Source organism: Callorhinus ursinus, unplaced genomic scaffold, assembly GCF_003265705.2.
Source record: "Callorhinus ursinus isolate GAN/ISIS: 27379988/994484 unplaced genomic scaffold, GSC_fseal_2.0 scaffold2, whole genome shotgun sequence".
NCBI lineage: Eukaryota > Metazoa > Chordata > Mammalia > Carnivora > Otariidae > Callorhinus > Callorhinus ursinus.
In genome coordinates this window covers 4,614,719-4,629,614 of record NW_027397064.1, presented here as the reverse complement: position 1 = coordinate 4,629,614, position 14,896 = coordinate 4,614,719, and the positions used below count along the sequence as shown (strand labels likewise).

At 43.8% G+C, this 14,896-nt stretch overlaps 1 long non-coding RNA gene across 2 annotated transcripts in view; it reads left to right on the top strand.

The window, feature by feature from the left end:
* The first annotated feature begins 10,677 nt into the window (after window positions 1-10,677).
* LOC112837101 (uncharacterized) overlaps window positions 10,678-14,896 on the top strand; it is a 28,643-nt gene continuing 24,424 nt past the window's right edge. For both annotated transcript variants that reach the window (XR_003211634.2, XR_003211633.2), the window contains exon 1: window positions 10,678-10,987. This is a non-coding gene — a long non-coding RNA (uncharacterized lncRNA). The remainder of the gene's footprint in view (window positions 10,988-14,896) is intronic.

Sequence of the window (14,896 nt, the reverse complement as noted above, 5' to 3'; positions counted from 1 at the left end):
TTCTTTCAAAGAACCAGCTCCTAGTTTCGTTGATCTGTTCTACTGTTCTTTTGGTTTCTATTTCATTGACTTCTGCTCTGATCTTCATGATTTCTCTTCTCCTGCTGGGTTTAGGCTTTATTTGCTGTTCTTTCTCCAGCTCCTTTAGGTGTAGGGTTAGGTTGTGGATTTGAGACCTTTCTTGTTTCTTGAGAAAGGCTTGTATTGCTATATACTTTCCTCTCAGGACTGCCTTTGCTGTATCCCAAAGATTTTGAACAGTTGTGTTTTCATTTTCATTGGTTTCCATGAATTTTTTTAATTCTTCTTTAATTTCTTGGTTGACCCATTCATTCTTTAGTAGGATGCTCTTTAGCCTCCATGTATTTGAGTTCTTTCCGACTTTCCTCTTGTGGTTGAGTTCTAGTTTCAAAGCATTGTGGTCTGAAAATATGCAGGGAATGATCCCAATCTTTTGGTACCGGTTGAGACCTGATTTGTGACCTAGGATATGATCAATTCTGGAGAATGTTCCATGGGCACTAGAGAAGAAGGTGTATTCTGTTGCTTTGGGATGGAATGTTCTGAATATGTCTGTGAAGTCTATTTGGTCCAGTGTGTCATTTAAAGTCTTTATTTCCTTGTTGATCTTTTGCTTAGATGAATTGTCCATTTCAGTCAGGGGGGTGTTAAAGTCCCCCACTATTATTGTATTGTTGTCAATGTGTTTCTTTGCTTTTGTTATTAATTGCCTTATATAATTGGCTGCTCCCACGTTAGGGGCATAGATATTTACAGTTGTTAGATCTTCTTGTTGGATAGACCCTTTAAGTAGGATATACTGTCCTTCTTCATCTCTTATTACAGTCTTTGGTTTAAAATCTAATTTGTCTGATATAAGGATTGCCACCCCAGCTTTCTTTTGGTGTCCATTAGCATGGTAAATGGTTTTCCACCCCCTCACTTTCAATCTGGGGGTGTCTTTGGGTCTAAAATGAGTCTCTTGCAGACAGCATATCGATGAGTCTTGTTTTTTAATCCAATCTGATAGCCTATGTCTTTTGATTGGGGCATTGAGGCCATTTACATTCAGGGTAACTATTGAAAGGTATGAATTTAGTGCCATTGTTTTGCCTGTAAGGTGACTGTTACTGTATATTGTCTGTGTTCCTTTCTGATCTATGCTGCTTTTAGGCTCACTTTTTGCTTAGAGGACACCTTTCAAGATTTCTTGTAGGGCTGGTTTCGTGTTTGCAAATTCCTTTAGTTTTTGTTTGTCCTGGAAGCTTTTTATCTCTCTTTCTATTTTCAATGATAGCCTAGCTGGATATAGTATTCTTGGCTGCATATTTTTCTCATTTAGTGCTCTGAAGATATCATGCCAGTCCTTTCTGGCCTGCCAGGTCTCTGTGGATAGGTCTGTTGCCAGTCTAATATTTCTACCATTGTAGGTTACATATCTCTTCTCCCGAGCTGCTTTCAGGATTTTCTCTTTGTCTCTGAGACTCGTAAGTTTTACAATTAGATGTTGGGGTGTTAACCTATTTTTATTGATTTTGAGAGGGGTTCTCTGTGCCTCCTGGATTTTGATGCCTGTTTCCTTCCCCACATTAGGGAAGTTCTCTGCTATTATTTGCTCCAATATACCTTCTGCCCCTCTCTCTCTTTCTTCTTCTTCTGGGATCCCAATTATTCTAATGTTGTTTCGTCTTATCGTATCACTTATCTCTCGAATTCTGCCCTCGTGATCCTGTAGTTGTTTCTCTCTCTTTTTCTCAGCCTCTTTATTTTCCATCATTTGGTCTTCTATATCGCTGATTCTCTCTTCTGCCTCATTTATCCTAGCAGTTAGTGCCCCCATTTTTGATTGCACCTCATTAATAGCCTTTTTGATTTCGACTTGGTTAGATTTTAGTTCTTTTATTTCTCCAGAAAGGGTTTCTCTAAAACTTCCACGCTTTTATCAAGCCTAGCTAGTATCTTTAAAGTCATGATTCTGAATTCTAGGTCCAACATCGTACTAATGTCAGTATTGAGTAGGTCCCTGCCAGACGGTACTACCTCTTGTTCTTTTTGCTGAGGTGATTTCTTTCGTCTTGTCATTTTGTCCAGAGGAGAACAGATGAATGAGAGAACAGAATGCTAACAGGTTAACAACGTCCCCAGCAAATATACTCTATACAAATCAGAAAAGACCTGAACCCAGGGGACAAGAAAGGGAAAGAAAGAAGAGAAAAAAAAAAGGAAAAAGAAAAGGATAAAAACAAACAAAAACAGAACAAAACAAAAAAAAAACAGAATATGATCAAATATGATCAGGCTAGTGCATAGATCAGTGCCACACACTAGCTTTTGGGCATATTTTGGTCTGTTAGAAGAAAGTGCCTGCTAAAATTTTAAAGGAAGAAAGACTTATATATGAACAAAATAAGGGTTGATACAATGAAGGGATGGCAGATGACTGTAAAGATGAAAAGTATAAAAGATTTTATAAAAGGAATTGATAAGATAAGAAGTTGTTTTTAAAAAGGAAGAAGAAGATTTAAAAAGAAGAAAAAAAAAAGGGAGAGAATGTGATCAGGCAGGAGACTAGAACAAAGCCATACACTAGTGATTTAGGATATATTTTGATCTGTTAGAAGAAATTGTATCTCAAAATTTTAAAGAGAGAACAACTTATATATATATATGCCAAAAATAAGGGTAACTACTATGAAGGGATAAAAATATGACTCTAAAAATGAAAAATAAAAAATGTTTTTTTAAAAAAAGGGATTGATAAGATGTTGTTTGAAAAAAGGAAAAAGAAAAATTCAAAAAAAAAGTTAAAAAAATTAACTTTGAAAAACTAATGAATAATGGTAAAAAAGCCATGAATTCTATGTGCAGTATTCCCCTAGCACTGGAGTTCTCCCGTTCTCCTTGATCGGTAAACTTGGTCTTGGCTTGCTGGCTGTTCGTGCTGATCTTCTGGGGGAGGGGCCTGTTGCCCTGGTTCCCAAATGTCTTTGCCGGAGGTGGAACTGCCCCGCCCTTGTCGGTCCGGGCTAAGCAAGCTGCTCGGGTTTGCTCTCAGGAGCTTTTGTTCCCTGCAAGCTCTCGGTACAGCTTTGGAGGATGAGAGTGAAAATGGTGGCCTCCCAATCTCCACCCGGAGGAGCCGAGAACTCGGGGCCCCGCTCCTCAGTGCGCCCCCAGAGAAAAGCAGTCAATCACTCCCGTGTCCCCGGTCTCCGGCCGCACTCCGTGCTCACCCGGCCTGTGAGCGAGCGTTTCTGTCTCTGGCACCCGACCCCGGGTGGAGTCTCCAAACCCAGCAGGTCCCTGCGGTGCACTCCCGCGCCGCTCCTCCCGGGGGAGGAAGGGGAGTCTCCCCGGCTCTGCCGCTTGTTGGGTCCCTGCTGGAGGAGCAGTGGCCCGACTGGGCCGCGGATCACAGTTTATGGCAACCCCGAGCTGAGAGCCCGCGCCTCGGCTCCGTCTCTGCAGCCGGCTTCCCTGCTCCGATCCCTGGGAGCTCTGCCGCACTCAGGCACCCCCGGTCTTTCTGTGACCCCGAGGGTCCTGAGACCACACTGTCCCGCGAGGGTTCCACCCCCGCTTAGCCACTGCAGCGACGTCCCTCCGCGGAGCCGACTTCTAAAAGGTCCGATTTTGTGCTCCGCGGCTCTAGCACTTGCCAGAAGCGGCCGGCGGAGGCCCCTCCCCCGCCATCTATCCTCCCGAATATCGCCTCGGAGTCACTTCTCCGCACGTCCTACCTTCCAGTAAGTGGTCGCTTCTCTGTCCAGAGAGTTGTTGCTACTCTCCTCTTCGATCTCCTGTTGAGTTCGTAGGTGTTCAGAATGGTTTGATCCCTATTCAGCTGAATTCCTGGGACCAGACGACACCCAGGTCTCCTACTCCTCCGCCATCTTGCTCCGCCCCCTCTTTTTGCCTGGGTTTTGAGCTCAGTAACAAGCTATTGACTTTCCTGCCTATAACTGTTATTTTAAATAAGCACTCATGGGGGCTGTGGTCACAGCACATATTTATTCTTGTCTCCCCTGTCCTTTAATATCCCCTTAATGGGGGAAGATTTTCCTCTGCCTGTGAGAAACCCCTTGCGTGTTACGTGCTTACTCTTCTGTGAAGGTAGTCCCGGGGCCACTTTTAGTGAGAAGGCAAGTCGTGATTTAGAATTTAGGGTACCCTGTCACCTGTTATGGCCAAAACACTGACCTTGATTTAGAGACATCTGCTCCTCTTGACTAACAATGTTAAATAAAAGCGTAGGGTAGGTTGTTCGTATGGTGTTCTGGGCTCATTTTTTCAATTTAAAAGGAATGCTTTTAATATTTCCCCATCTAGGAAGACATTCGTTCTGTGTTTTTCATGCATACACATTATTACATCAAGGAAATATTCTTTGTTCAAGGAAAATAAAATCATGATTGGGTATTTTCATTTATTGTGATATTCCGAATTTACTGAGATTACCAGATTGATTTCTCTTTTGACGGATTAACATAGTCAATTCTATATGTGCCTCTTCTGATATCAAATCACTTTCGCATAACTGTATAAAATGCAAATTTATTGTGCTGGATCATCTTTATATATGTTCTTGGGTTCCATTTTCCAGTATTTTATGTCTACAGGCATAAGTACTTAAATAATAAATAATAAAGAACAGGATAATATTAATTAATACTTTAATAAGGAATTACATAAGCCCAAATATTCCCTTTCTGTGATGTCATTGAGTTGTATTAGCACCAGGTTATGATGACTTCATGAAATGAGTTTGGAAGTAATCTCTCTTTTTTTTTATTATCTGTCAGAATTCGTATAAAATTCGTTCCTTAAAGTTTTGGTAGAATCAGCCTATAACCACATGGGACTGATGTGTCCAAATTTTAAATATGTAAGCCTTTTGATGCAGTAATCCCAATTTTATTTATTTATTTATTTTTAAAAGATTTTTATTTATTTATTTGAGAGAGAGAGCATGAGAGGGGAGAGGGTCTGAGGGAGAAGCTGACTCCACGCTCAGCAGGGAGCCCGACGTGGACCTCGATCCAGAGACTCCGGGATCATGACCTGAGCCAAAGGCAGTCGCTTAACCAACTGAGCCATCCAGGTGCCCAACAATCTGAATTTTAGTAATCTATTCTATTGATATAAAAAACATGCTGAGCATCAAGGTTTGTGCATAAAGATATTTATTTCTAGAGAACACAACTGGAAATAATCTAAGTTGCCTCTATGCAGTGAAACGGTCACATATAGTATATTTAACCACAAATTATGAGACCACTACTATAAAGCATCTCTCACCTCTCTATGCTTACATCTGCAAAGATGTCCAAATACATTGTCAGGTAAAACAAGTAATGCTGCTATAAAGAAAGAGAAAAGAAAGAAAAGGTGGTCATCTGGACCTGCGTAGGTTCATCCACGTCTACGTGTGTTTATTTAAACAAAGAGCATTAACATCTGCAGAAAGTTTGCCCAGAAGGATTAGCAGAGGAGAGTAGCTGTGACCAGGGGCTCCGGATGGAGTAGCTGTGACCAGGGGCTCCGGATGGAGTAGCTGTGACCAGGGGCTCCGGATGGAGTAGCTGTGACCAGGGGCTCCGGATGGAGTAGCTTGGAGTAGCTGTGACCAGGGGCTCCGGATGGAGTAGCTGTGACCAGGGGCTCCGGATGGAGTAGCTGTGAGCAGAGGCTCCGGAATCAGAGATTGCTGTTGAGATCCCAGCTCGGACATGTCCTGACTGTGGGACCCCGGGCTTCTTACTGTCTTCTCTGTACCTCCATTCCCGTACCTGTGTCCGACTCCTCTACTTTGTGGATGAATGGACTCAGCTGTGTTCCTGGCACAGAGTAAGCACTTCATGAATGGTGGCATTTTTTATTATTAAAGTATTAATTAATATTATCCTGTTCTTTATTATTTATTATTTAAGTACTTATGACTATTTAAGTATTACTCAAGAGTTGATGGAAGGAGGGAATATCTGGCCTTTTAAATCCATTACTGTGGCTTTTTAAAAATGTCAGTGATTTACTTCTGTCACTGAAAAAAATAAATCAAATGGAAAGAAAAGGGCCCACCAAGTGTATCAAGGGTGAGAATGGTTTCTGGGAACAGCTGAATCCCTGGGCAGACAGATAAATCTGTGGGAGTTTTGATGTTTCTCAAAACGGAGCATTAAGCTGAGTCACAGCCTCTCCTGTAGCTTTGTATCATTCCTAAGTTGGAATCTGTCTCATTCCTACCCCAAATCATCAGCAATGACATGCTCGCTTCCTGGCATAGTAATTAGGAGCCTATATAAATAAGCATTTTTATTTCCCAAACGCTTGGCTCTGGGATGGGAGCCCTGAGTCATAATTCCTGACTCTGGGGTGACATGGCCTTTGGGGACACGGCAGTTGGAGTCGGACCACAGTGGTCCTGCCATGTTCGAGCTCCCGGCAGCTCACTGCGCCTGACAAACTGTGGTTTGGGGAGCTGTTTCTTCCTGATAGGGGCTGCAGTGAAAATTTCAGGAGATAAACGTACACTCAAGCTTTACAGAATGCCTGGCACAGGAGACTCACTTGACTCTGATGAAGATGATAACAGTGGCTGATTTCCAAGATTGGAACAGCATGCAAAAAATAAAATAGTAGATTTGGCTAAATAATAATTGAACAACGTTCATAATTCAAAAACATTTTAAATAAGAGGAAAAGACAAATAAAAATTTAAAAATGACTCAACAAAGCACTTGTGCACCTCAAGCTCAGCAGAAAGTGTGCACTAATAGAAGGACGGACAGTTGGCTGTTAAAAGCAGTAGAGAAGTGTGACCCCTCCTCACTCTCCAAACACCCTAACAGGGCGAATTCTCCCCAGATGAACTGATGTCACTGCAGCCCCTTCCTAATGCTCCCGTAAGAGAAGAGGACCGTTCTGAAAACTAAAGAGGGGTGCTTACTCACATGCTCCCTACTTCTTTTGGGGAGCCAGATGCCTACGGGGTGGGGGGACCCTCCTCTGTCCCTCCACGCTGAGACTCAGCAGGCAGTGCCCACGCCAGGGAAGGTCTGTCCCAGCAGACTATCCGTCCATCTGTCCAACTGGTACTACTCGGGATGCAGAGAAGTGGGGCTGTTGAATTCATAATGCAGTTCACAGCCATTGAGCCCTCACATGAAGCCGCCTCCTCCCTCTTCACCTTTGTTAAGAATAGAGGTGATATTTTAGCCCCTCTGTCCCTCTTAGGTCTTTCTGCAATTGTCAGACCGCAGGCAGGGGAAAGAGCTGCCATTTTGTGGGCTCCTTCAAGATTTCAGCCATACGTGCAGAAAATGTCCAACCTGACTGATAACCAAATAAATGCACCCTGAAACAAAAGCAAAACCCGCGGGCCCCTGGCCACCTGTCAGTGAGGTGGGGCGGGGAGGGGGCAGCGGGAGAGCTGCACATGCTCACACCTGCTTGGTACAGTTGGGCCATGACTGCCAGGAACTTTACAACTGTTGGGATCTTCTGACCAGTGATTTCATTTTCAGGACCCCACCCCAAGGACCAAGATTCACCTCCAAGCTTTTCCATATAGCACTGTTCGAAAGAATAAACTTGAGAACACTGGCAATGTCCAATAAAGGAGAACCGCTGTGTCATAGGCACCAGCTACGGGCCGCTCTGTGATAAGACCATTGAAGAATGTTTGGAAAAATCTTCATAATATGCTTGTAACATAATGTTAATTAACAAAATAGACGTTATTACTAAATTATAAATTCAGTTATGTACTTAAATTTGGAAGGAGATGATACAAATTATAATGGGATTTCTATCTCAGGGGTTGGACCACAGGTGATTTTTACTTTCTCTTCTGCATTTTTCTACATTCTCCACCTTATCTGCAAGGTGAACATACTTTTTTAATAAGAAGAAAAATCATTTTTAAAAAGTCTCAAATTGATCCGTTATGAAATGTGGGATATTAAAGGCCATGACTTGAACACAGAAGATGGGGCAGCTGGTCTGGGTTGGTTGCTGGGGCCTGCCAGGAAGAAGGACAGAAGGACGTGTGAGCGGAAAAAGAAAACGATTCACCTGTCCGAAGAAGGGAGGAAGGTTTCCCAGGGAGAGCCGGGCTGTGGAAGACACACGCGGGTGCGCCGGGACCAGCTGTGTGGGAGGAGTCGACCTCTCCTTCCGTTGAGGTAGAAATGTTCCCAGAGATTCAGACACACAGGGCTCTGTCTCCATGGCCAGAATCCACCTGTTGTAAGGACCCCATCGTCCAGGTCACACCAACCTGCCCCCTCCCTCTGGCTCCCAGCTCCGAGTCCGAGCCGCTGAAGGAAAGTTTCCTCTCTGGCCAGAAGGGGGCGCTGTGGAGCAGGACGCTAGTCCAAGTCTCCAGAGACAGGTTCAAGTTCTCATTTTGCCCTTTCCTGTAACCTGCGAAACCCACGTGGGGGACGTGGGATGATAATAAGGCCTTTATCACCGGCTTCCTATGGAATTAAATAAAGCAATATACACGGATGTTTATAAAGCAATTATACACAAAAGAATAAAAGATCTGCGGGTAGGAGGGGTTATTAATTCTTCAGTGCTTTCTTTGTGAGGGTTAGACTCTCTGTTGATACCGCCCGGGCTCCCCAACCTTTCACATCCCAGATACCTGTTGGCGTAGGCCTGCTTGTTGGGCTGTGACCCTGCCCTTGTTCTGCCCTTTGGGCTTTGGGGCCTGTGTGTTGCCAAGACCTGGTGAACGCTCCTCTTGACTCAGTCTGACCACCAGGCCAAGCTCTAGGTGCCCCCGACCACCAAGGAGGGATGACCGTGAATGCCTGGCCCAGGTGTTCCTGCGCTCAGTGATCAACATCTTGAGCCATGGCCTCCTGCAGAACCAACTGCCAGAAGAACCCTCCTCTCCTTTCTGGGGAGAGACCCTGCCGGCCACTGTCTGAGCTCCAGGGCAGCCTCCTGCTTTTGGTTCCACCATGAATCCAGCCTGTGCAATGGGACCTCCTTGTCACTATTGGTCTTTGCCCTAACTCTGGCTCAAAATCTCTCTGTATGGCTGTGTGGTCTGTGCACTGCACATCCCTAGGTGAAGCTGTTCATATTGCAGTCTGCAAGGAACAAGGCCTGAACAGCCACAAACAGCACCCCTGCTCCATTGCAGTGATCATGCTGTGATCCAAGTGCGTTGGTCTTGGTTTGTTCATGAAAGTTCCCGGCCTTTTCTAGCTGTAAGACAGAGACGACCTCAGAATCTCTCTGAACCTTGTTTTCCTCCACTGTGAAGTGTGGAGCTGGATTGGTTGATTTCTAAGCTCAATTACCTAGACATGCCAACCGGTACCATTTACCTGGTTCTAGAATCTTTCAAACCTACCTGCATCGGTCAAAATGGGTTCTGGCCAATGCCCTTGATGTTACCAGGTGTGTGCCAGTGCTCAGCCTCTGGATTCAGGATCCCAGCCCAGTCCTTCTCCAAATGCGGTCTTAAACTTGTTGTTGCTTCTGGCCCTGTTCCAGCACCTTCCACCCACCATCACAGGAAGCTCTTCCAAGGCCCCAGTAATAGACGTTTATATCCTACCAGCTCATGCCTTCATGCTGCACCTACTCTGGAGTGGGGGCATGCATAGCCTATTCATGGGCAAGAAGGAGCGGGGAGGGTATGGAGATTGTTGGGAAGGTTCGAGACAGTCCAACTGTACTGAATCAGAGAACTCATGGTAGATATTATGGCCTGAAGTCTGTGTCTGGACCACTACGCTTGCTCTTGTCAAGGTGATTTCAAGACTAGTAGGTTAGGAGGCAAAGATCTTTGGGGCAGGTGGCCTCTTGGTGGCCGGCAGTCACACATGTGACCTGCTCCCTGCCCCCACCCTGACAGTGAGAATGCACAGAGACAACTGCCATCCAGCAGATATTACACCCTGGGCGCTATGGGAGGAAGTGGAGCCTGGGTGAGGATACTCTCCCAATGTCATAAGACACTGGCAAGGATACCAAGCTCACATGCTCCCCATTATGAACTCTGGGGCTCCACGGAAGCCCTTTGAGTGGGGCTGGCCTGCATGTGTCTCATACCTGTAGCTGGAGGGTGGTCTGCAGAGGGAGGGGCTGAGAGGCTGGGCAGGTGCACGTAGTCAGGTCAGGGAGGGCCTTGTGCCTTATTCCGATTCTATCCCGAGGGGCCACTCAAGGTGTTAAGCAAAGGAGGGATCTTTTGAAGGGATCACTCTGGCTGCCTGCTGAAAACGGGTCTGAGAAGGGCCAAAGGGGACTCAACAAGATATTTGGGAGTGTGTGCAATAGTGCAAAGAGCGGGTGGCTACAACTGAGACACAAATCACGTGCACGGGGCAATGGGGACACCAGCTACATCATCCAGCACGTGCAGAGCGCCTTCCAGGAGTCAGGTGCCTGATGATGGAAGAGGTTGGGGCTCGGGGGTGCCTTGAGACCAGAGAGGCCCTGGCAGAGCCAGGAAGAGGCAAGCCTCTGGTGAGACTGCTCTCTGCCCCAGCAGCCCCCCACCTCACCCAGGTAAGGCTGCAAACAGACATGGAGCTGTCTCCACCAACCACGCAGCTAGGGCTGTGCATCTGCACTTGTCACAACAGTCAGGGGCTATGCTGATTAAACCGGCATCCTCTCCACACCGTCTGGACTGGATCGTATCAAGGTAAACAAGACTGTACTATGTTGCCGCACAGATCGCTCAGAAAGGATTCATCTTTCTCTCCTTTGAAATGATGGCAAACCTGCTAGGGGCTGAACAAACCGCATCCGGAGAGGAAATGATAAAGCCCAGAGCAGCGGTGACAATAACCATGGTGATAATCTTGCAATTTGGAGGTCGTAAATAAGAGGTGTGTTTACTTTGGAATTGCAACCCAAAAAGAGAAAGCCACAATGACAACAGCAAAGAGGCAGCCTTCTCTTCTGGGCACATCTATAAAGAAGAGACGGGGAAGGAACCGTTTCCCAGGGGCTGTAGGTAAATCCAAGATTTCCTTTTGACATTACAGTGTGAAAGGTCTTCAGTTAGGAAGATGAATCATTCAGGGTTTGGTTTGTTTTTGTTTTTTGTTTTTTGTTTTTTAGCTTTCTATTTTGAGATCATTTCAGATTCACGTGCAGTTGTTAAAATATAGTAGAGAGATCCCATAAACCCTTCCTAGTTCCACTAGTGATAACCTTCTGCAGAGCTATAGCATGACATCTCAACCAGGAAATGGACATTGACACAATGATTCAGTTTGGAAGTGCTATATTGTTACTTCTGAAAATATAAAAATATAAAACTTCTGTATTCAAAAAAAAAAATCAACCCTAAAATTAAATTACGAGATAACCAGACAGGGAGAAAAATGTTTTTACCTTAATTCTAGTAAGAAGTTTATGTCCATAGAACAGGCATGTTTATAAGAAAAATATTAAGTGGCCCTTGGAAACATTTTGATAGCCTGTAGAATTATAACCAGAAAGAATACAATACAGTAATATCTAAGGAAATTTATGAGTCATCATTGGATGCATTTACTTTACTTTAAGAGGTTTGGGGCACCTGGGTGGCTCAGTCGTTAAGTGTCTGCCTTCGGCTCGGGTCATGATCCCAGGGTCCTGGGATCGAGCCCCGCATCGGGCTCCCTGCTCCTAGGGAAGACTGCTTCTCCCTCTCCCACTACCCCCTGCTTGTGTTCCCTCTCTTGCTGTGTCTTTCTCTGGCAAATAAATAAATAAAATCTTTTTTTTTTTTAAAGAATCTTTAAGGTTCTTTAGAGGTATTACTGTTTATCTCCTTTCTGAAGTCTTTCATTATTCTCTTTTATATCTAGGAACCCACTAGTTCCTTCTAGTTTATTACATTGTAAATATCTTGTGTCTTTTGGCTGATTCATTCATTCAACAAATATTTATTCACCATCTGTTGTGGCCGGTTATTTTTCTAGGGTTAGGAAAACAGGAGTGATCAAAAAAGCCCTTTGATCAAAAAAGTTGACATTCTAATTGGTCCCCCCCATTTCATCTCAACTCTGATGGCCTTGTTTCAGATTCCATCGCCTTCCAGAAGGACCACTGTAGAAGCTTCTGAATCCAGTAGTCTCCATATAGTCTCCCTCCACCCCACCTCTGTGTTCATTTTCTGCTCTGCTGATCCTTCTTGGGACTGTCTCATTTCCACTGTGGCCCTAACTGTCAATAAAAGTGATGTTCTTTTTTTCTTCTTCTTCTTTAGAAGACACATCTGATTATGCACCATTCTCACTGGAAATCCAGTATTCTCATGCCTCCTGCCCCGCTCTGTACAGAACCAGTTCTAAAACCTTTGCAGCCCTTAGGGGTCCAGCCCCTGTTTTCCTGTCCACATTCTCATCCACCCACCTTCTCTCCAGCTCTCCAGCTGGCTGAGACCTCCCATCTTTGCACACAATCCTTCCTGGACTAGTGTCCTCCCCCGGCTGTTCTACCTGAAACAGTCCTGCTCATTAACCTTTTAGTCTTAAACATGACCTTCTCTGCTGAATGAAGTAGAGTAAATTCCATTTAGTAGGAGATTTTATTTACCTGGAGGTCACCAAATAACTACCAATTGATTGAGTTTATGTGCTGACACTCAGTTTTTTATGAACAAAGAGGTATGTTTGTCTGTTTCCCATTGTTGGTATCTTCACACCCTTATCCTGTTACCACATGGCAACAGTGATTCCCTTGGTGATGCGGAGAATGCACTTAGCATTTCCCATTTGTTTTATCAATCCTTTTTTTTCCCCCCTGAAGATAAAAGTCATTTGAAAATTAGAAAAGTATAGAGAACACCAAATATGAGATATAACACTGCAAGGTTTGGGTGTCTTTTATTTACTTTCCCTAGTATTTTTATTTACTTTATATTGATTATATGTACTGTTTAAACACTTGTGTTTTTTCTACATTTATTAAAATGCTTTGAGCTTTTGACACAAACAGCTAAATTTATTCTCAAAAAGATGGTTCATTAGATTTAAAAAATGCACGGCTTATCTGCATCTTTACAAACTCTAGTATTACTAGGTCAGGAGGCAAAAATTGGCCTTTATCTTCAACTTTGCTTCTCTTTGATTCTTAGTAAGATTGCCTAAATTGTCATTTGTTGGTGAGCTTCTTGTACTTACCTCTATGAGTTTTCTATGCGTTTTCTTTTCCCATTTCCTTAATGGAATATTCCAGCTTTTCTCATTGATTTATATGAGCAATTTATTTATTGAAGTTTTAAACCCTTTCTCAATATTGTGTATTTAAAAAAACCATTTTAAACCTGTAATTGGCTGTCCATTCTTTTGTGATGTTTGACATGTAATTTTTATATGAATTCAAATCTATCTTTTCCTTTTGATTGCCTCTCATTGAGTTTAAACTTAGAAAGTCCTTTCTCCATCCAAAAACCAAGGAGCTGTTTTTTTCCCCCCTATTTTTTTAAAATAACTGAGCTGTGATCAATCTGCAGTTTATTTTGGTGTGTGGTAAAGTTAGAAGCGGACATTTTCCCCAAATATCTTGCCAACTATGGTATCATCTTTGATTGAGAAATCTTTCATTTTCCATTGTTGAGTGACACCTCCCTTAACATATGTTAAATACTGATCAGTTTCTGGCCATTCACGGTTCATTGATCGGCTACTGCTTCTTCTATCAGTGATGCTCAGGATCACTTGTTTCAGGTTTATCACACGGTATAAAATCTAGTAGAACCAGTTCTGCTTCATTTTTCTTTCTGTAGAAGATTTTCTTGGGTGTTTCCTCTTATTTACTCTTCCAGTTTCAATTGGGAAAGGTATTCACTTTAAAACCTAGCATTTTTTTCCGGTGCAAGACATGGCTACTCCTTCTGAAAACAAAAATATTTGTCAGCTCGGGCGCCTGGGTGGCTCAGTTGGTTAAGCGACTGCCTTCGACTCAGGTCATGATCCTGGAGTCCCTGGATTGAGTCCCGCATCAGGCTCCCTGCTCAGCAGGGAGTCTGCTTCTCCCTCTGACCCTCCCCCCCATGTGCTTTCTCTCTCTCTCATTCTCTCTCTCTCTCTCAAAAATAAATAAATAAATAATCTTTAAAAAAAATATTTGTCAGCTCAATTTTTAGTTTTATTTATTTTGTCCCTTATATTTATTATTAAGGATATTCTTAGCTATTCTATTTGTGGGTGCTGTTATAAGTGGGATTTTTTAAATTATATTTTTAACTGGTTAAATGCTTCTAAACAGAAAAGTTATTTACTTATTTACTTTGGTGTACTTACAGTGATTTTGGGGTTATTTTATTAATTTCTATTACTTCATCAACTAGTCAGTGATCTCTTGAGTTTCTGTATATAGCTAGAAGAAACTGAGAGTGGAGAACTGGTATACCCCCAGGGCCAGGTAGACAGCATTCCAGCCACATAAATTGCAAAGCCAAGCAAAGCTGGTGGATAGTGGCAGAGGTCAGGATGGAGGCCGACTCTGGGAGGACGACAGGGGATGACGAGGAGGGGGCGTCTGTGGGGACTCTGTGCAGTTGTTCTGGGAGGTGCTTACACGAGGGTTCTCCATGTACAAAAATTCACTGAACTGTCCACTTATGATTTGTGAACTTTTACATGTATCCCTGTCTGCAGCGGGGTGGACAGTGGTCCTCACAAAGATGCGTCTAAGTCCTAACTGCCTCCCCACCAGCTGTGAATGTGACCTTATTTGGAAAATGGGTCTTGGCTGATGTAATCAAGTTAAAGATCTTGAGATGAGATCATTGTGGATTAGGGTGGGCTCTAAATCTGGTAACTAGGGTCCTTTTAAAAAAGAAGGAAAAGGCAGACACACAGAGGAGAGGGTGCTGTGAGGAGGAGACAGAGATGGAAGTGATGCATCCACAAGCCCAGGAGCACCGAGA